Below are 5,622 nucleotides of genomic sequence, written 5' to 3'. Positions count from 1 at the left end.
TCAGATGACAAGCCATGACAAATTTTGTGAAGGACAGAAAAAGGAGTGTGTAAAATATCCGTAAACTGGGAAGTGTTAGTGCTGCAATGAACTGAGGGAAATCCACACAGAGAGAAAATCAAAAGTTCACACTAAATTCTGTACAAAATTTCTTGCAATGGATCATGAAGTTGTTGAGATATTTCAGTCAAGTGTTGGACCAACTGACAGACAGACAGACAGACATCGCTATCCGTATCCATGCCACTAGCATGGCTTAAAAAGTTGTCCAAATGACTGTGGTTCATTTGTTCTAGAGTAGCCTACATGTGTTTGGATTTGCTGTATCCATGGTTATATAAGAAATGCCCTCAGGGGTAATAGTTACCCTGTATACCCCCATTCAGAGTGTGGCCATCTCTCACTATTTTAACAGGCAGCAGTAGTAGGCCCGGCTTGGCATGGCATGAGATCCTGTCAGCCAATTAAATTCCAAATGCTTAAAAAGATGAATGACAGGACAGCCTATGGCCTTGGCCTACCAGACACTTTAGTGATGAGCCAAGGGAAAAGTTTCAACAAAGAGGCCAAGTCCATAACTCTTCACCCAGTGGCAGAAAACCAGGTCCACTGGAAGGTCACTTGCTCCATTACAAGGCTTCTGTGTTCTCAGCAACGGGAGCTCCATAGGTGTGACAAAAGAGTTCAATCATAGAAGCCACCAGGTAACATGTCATTCGTCTGATTGGATGAACTGATGACAGTGTACTGGTGCACCTATCAACATAATTTATCCATACATTTTTTCTGTCCAGAAATGTCTGAAACTTTGTAGCTGATCTAAGGCCACTAAGGACAAATCTGACATCTCGGGATCTAATCTCACATGCACTGTAAACGCCAGTGACAGGAACAGCAGGCACCAGTGATGTACTGTTGTGACCCCACGATGAAAGAAGGCCTTTGATGCATTTGTGTTTCTTCAGGACCACAACCCAGGCTTGTACAGAGCAGGAAACAAATTTGTTTTTTGATAGAAGCCCAGGCTCTTGGGAGTGTCCGTATTGCGTCTGCAAGTTCGGTTTACGGAAGAGCTCCAGCAAAGATGTAAAATGTACTGAACAGGTGGATGTCGTCGCATGCATCCTGTTGTCGCATTTCCGCTCACAGAGTCAATACCTTATCTCTGTTCATTATGAATACCGGGTTTGAATGACGTGATCAAATTAGGTAATTTTAAGAATTAATGTCATTACTACGCAGAGATAAAATCAAGAGATTAGTTACTGTAACTTTAAAAGAGACGTTTGTCATTTTAGGAATACTGTTCACTTTCTTGCTGAGAGTTAGATGAGAAGGTTAAAACCTTTTTCATGTTTGAATGGTAAATATGAAGCTTCAGCCAGTAGCTGGTTAGCGTAGCTTAGCACAAAGAATGGAAACAGCTAGCCTGGCTCTGTCCGAAGGTATGAAAACCCACAGAAGAGCGCTGATAAAGCTCACGGCTCACTAGTTAACAGGTTACATCGGGTTTGTTTAATCTGTAGAAAAAAGCATCAGTTCATTGTAAAGACATTAAGCTGTGGGGGCGTATTTGGATTATTTCCGGAAGAAACAGTCTGGCCTGTCATCTTTACTCTTCGTTTTTTTGTACGGATTAAACAAACTAGATATGAGCAGTTAACTAGTGAGCATTAGACTTACCGGTAGAAGGATTTGGTCCCTTTGAACAGAGCTAGGCAAGCTGTGTCCTCCTGTTTTCAATTCTTAGGCTAACTGGCTTTTGGCTGTAGCTTAATTTTAACCACACTGATGTGACTCTGTACGAAATTGTCAAACTGTTCCTTTAAAATCAATGTATGTTCTACAGTTACAGTAGCACATTATGATGATTTTCAGTCCTGTGTGCCTGTAATATTCCATTGGTAGTTTATATTTAATAAATCTTCCAGCCCAGCCCTTTGTGTTTTAATCAATGCCCTACTTACTAACACATACCAACAGAGGACAAAATCAAAGTCCATGCTCTCCAGAAATCTTTACCTAATTATTTGGATCTTGTGTTTGACACTTTAAGGTGTGTGACCTGTTTCAACATCAGTCAGGTAAATTAAAAATGTAAAAAAATGCTGATCAGTTTTACAGGGTGAAGAGTTCTCACAGCATCGAAAGCTCGTCCTGAGAAGAGTATTAGCGACACAAAGGCCGGTGATGGCCACTGACTCATGAGAGTAACATAGTAGGGGAGCCTACGTGCACGAGGGCACAGACCGGGCCCTCTCTTTGTGAACAGGAGAATTTGAGCTGCCAGTTGACTCAGATGAAAATTAGCCCAGGGATACAGAGGAGGTGCTGTCAGGTGTATGTGAGGTCAACAGGTATGCCAACATGCAGTGAGAGGGGAGCTTCCGACATGAAATCAGCAATGTAAACACAATACAGGAGTAAACATTTAACATTTAAATTCAAAGCTTGGATGAAAAACAAAAAATGAATGAAAAAATTGCTACAAGAATATGACATTGTACTTAAAGGACTAGTTTGACATTTTGGTCAATATATCTGTTTTGTCAACTAGAAGCAAGAGCCAGCAGGTGGCTAATTCAGCTTAGCATAAAGACCAGAGAAACAGCTAGCCTGGCTCTGCCCAAAGGTAACATCCTGTTTGTGTAATCCCAATAAAAACTAAAATGTAGAAACAAGGAAAGCAGTTTTTCTAAACAGCAACTCAGAGTTATTGTGTGCTGCCAAATGTAAGTTCAGAACAGTTAATAATGCCTAAACAGGAGAAACTTGGACTCCTTGTGACTGGCATCCTGAGCTTTTGATATAGTGCACAATACCATCATTCAGAACATTCGCCCACGCCTTTGTTTCAGAAAAATGTCTGTTATTGTTTTTGTTGGGCTTTCAAAGGATTTGCATGTTAAAACCTAACATAAACAAACTGTTCTATAATGTGTCACTTTTTCCCGTTGTCCCCTCGCATCTGCTGCTGTATGAATGCAGAAACGCTTCCTCTCACCATCGTGATTATTTTCTTTCCATTTCAACACCAACACCCCAGCACTTGTAACAAAAGGCATGTGCATCATGTGTAAAGTCATGATGTCACTTCATCTTTTCCTGTGTATTGGATGGTGGTTCCTGGATAGGTAGAGAATAGGGGGATAAATACATTGTAATGGTTGAAAACCTCATCATTTAAGATTTAGTGCATGAATTTGATCTACATGTAATACAATAATACATGCATACAACAAAATCTATATTTTCATCCAGGTCATTACTATCCATCATGGTTTTGTTTAGCATTACTGCATGACATGATTTACAGGAAATGATATAAGCAAGAACAAAGAGTTTATTCCTGGAGACATTGTTGTGACGTGACAGTTGTTAAGTCCAAATTTTAACTTGTTGCCATATTTTTTGGTTTGTAATTCTTTATTTAAGGCATTTTGTTGAAAAAACAATTCTGTCCATTTGGGTTTCACACTCGACTTCTTCCTGAGTATTTCCCTGTTATTGTTTTCCCAAGCTTTCAAAGGCAGAAGATAAAATACGAAGGGAACAAATTTTGACAAATTCAACCGGTTACCCTCCCTTGCCTCTGTGCTTTCATTCACTGTGCAAACACATGCTTTTCCCTTCGTGTGTTCATAATTATTTTCTTAATTTTTTTACATACACTCAGACCGGACACCTCCCCTAAATCCCAAACAAAAGGTAGTGCGCAGTTTTCATTTTTAAAATTTGTTTTTTTTAGCCTTTGGTAACAAACATCCCAGATCACAGGACAGAGGTTGAATGGAGGGCAGACATGTCATATCATCAAGCTGGTGAAAGATCACTAGATCACACATGTAGACAGATTCAGTCTTATTGTTGGAAGGCTGAGAACTGAAGGCAAACATGGTAATAAAAAAAGAAGCAATCAGTAGAATACGGAATTATCTGTTATATTCACCATATGCACTATATTCCAAATGCATCTTTAAAAGTGGAAGTGGAATGAGCATAAATGATAGGTTTCATTATCAAGAGGTTATTTTCTGGAGGCAAATATCCCTGGGGTCAGATTGACCCCAAGGGTAAAATGTGTAAGTAGTATTTGAGGATAATTGGAGGGTTAAAGCAAAAATGCCAAACCAGCTCCCTGGTTTCAGCTTCTCAAATGTGAGGATTTGATGTGTCTGTTGTCATGTAAGATAATACATGTTATATTCTTGGGTTTTGAATATTTGGTTGAATAACAAGCTCACACCAGAATGTGAGAAATTAAACATATGAGAAATAGAACATTTTTTACTATTTCCTAATATCTTATAGACTAAATGGTTAATCAGTAATGAGATTATGTAACCAAGTAACAGGAATCCCTCTTCTTAGGGAAACTATTGGGAAACTTTTTCTTTACTTGTGTTACTTCATATTTGTACTACACAACATTTCAGAGGTAAATATTATTCTTTTGAATCCACCACATATATTTAACAGTTGTACTTATTAGTGATTTTGTGGATTAAGATTTAAAAGTAAAAGTATTAGCATCATAATATACTTAAAGTACCAAAAGTAAAAGTGCTCATAATGCAGAATTGCAGAACTTCACACACATCCACTAATGATGCAGGTGCATCACTTTATATACTGCTGGGTATGGTGAATTCCCCCTCTGTGATCAATCTGATCGATCCGTTATGTTTAAGGCTGCAGCTGATGATTATTTTTATTATCCATTAATTTATTCATTAATTGATTATTTTCTTGATCAATTGATGATGTTTTTTGGACCAACAGTCAAAAAAATCCAAAGATATTCAGTTTGAAAGACTGAAAATTGAAAGATTTGGGTAATTTTTGCTTGAAGAGTCAATGGATCAATGGATCAATTTATCAATTAATCGTTGCAGCTGCAGTTGTCTTATCTTAACCTAAATCGTCATCATTTTTTGTGGATTATATATTTACACTATAGATGCAATTTCGTAGATTGTGACCGTGGTAATGTATTCAAAAGTTTATCAACTGAGACCATATGACATGTTGCAATGGTTAATAGTGGACATAAATAAATGTTTATATAACCAGTGATGGAGGAAGTATCCAGATCTTTTCATTAAGGGAAAGTAGTAAAATTGCAATATAAATAAATACTTATTATTCAGAAAAAATTACCCAAATGCTGCAGGCTATTGGATTATTATTGCTGGTGCATGTGATGCATACTGTAACAATGCATTATATTTTATTAACTCATCACAGGCTTCTATGTGTAACATCTTAACCTGCAGTAACTAGTAAAGAAAGTGCAGTAAAAAAAGTTGATATTTCCCTCTGGAAAGTAGAGTCTGCAGTAGAATTATAAAGTGGCAGAAAATTGAAATACACAAGTAAAGTATAAGTACATCAAAACTGTTAAAATAGCCTTATATCGTATATAGTGAATGTAAATAGTTACTTTCCACTACTGGTTTTTTATTGCTACAGTCTGAATACTTCTTTCAGCACAGCTGTCCGCATCATTAACCTACGTGTAAAGCCTTGTGCTCTGTCATTGGCTGGGACTTGGACAGGCCTCCGGTTCAGGTCACACCCCAAAAAAATTGCGTCAGCTATATTATATTAACCGTCACCGCG

This window comes from Seriola aureovittata, chromosome 2, assembly GCF_021018895.1.
Source record: "Seriola aureovittata isolate HTS-2021-v1 ecotype China chromosome 2, ASM2101889v1, whole genome shotgun sequence".
NCBI lineage: Eukaryota > Metazoa > Chordata > Actinopteri > Carangiformes > Carangidae > Seriola > Seriola aureovittata.
This window is presented reverse-complemented; position numbering follows the sequence as displayed.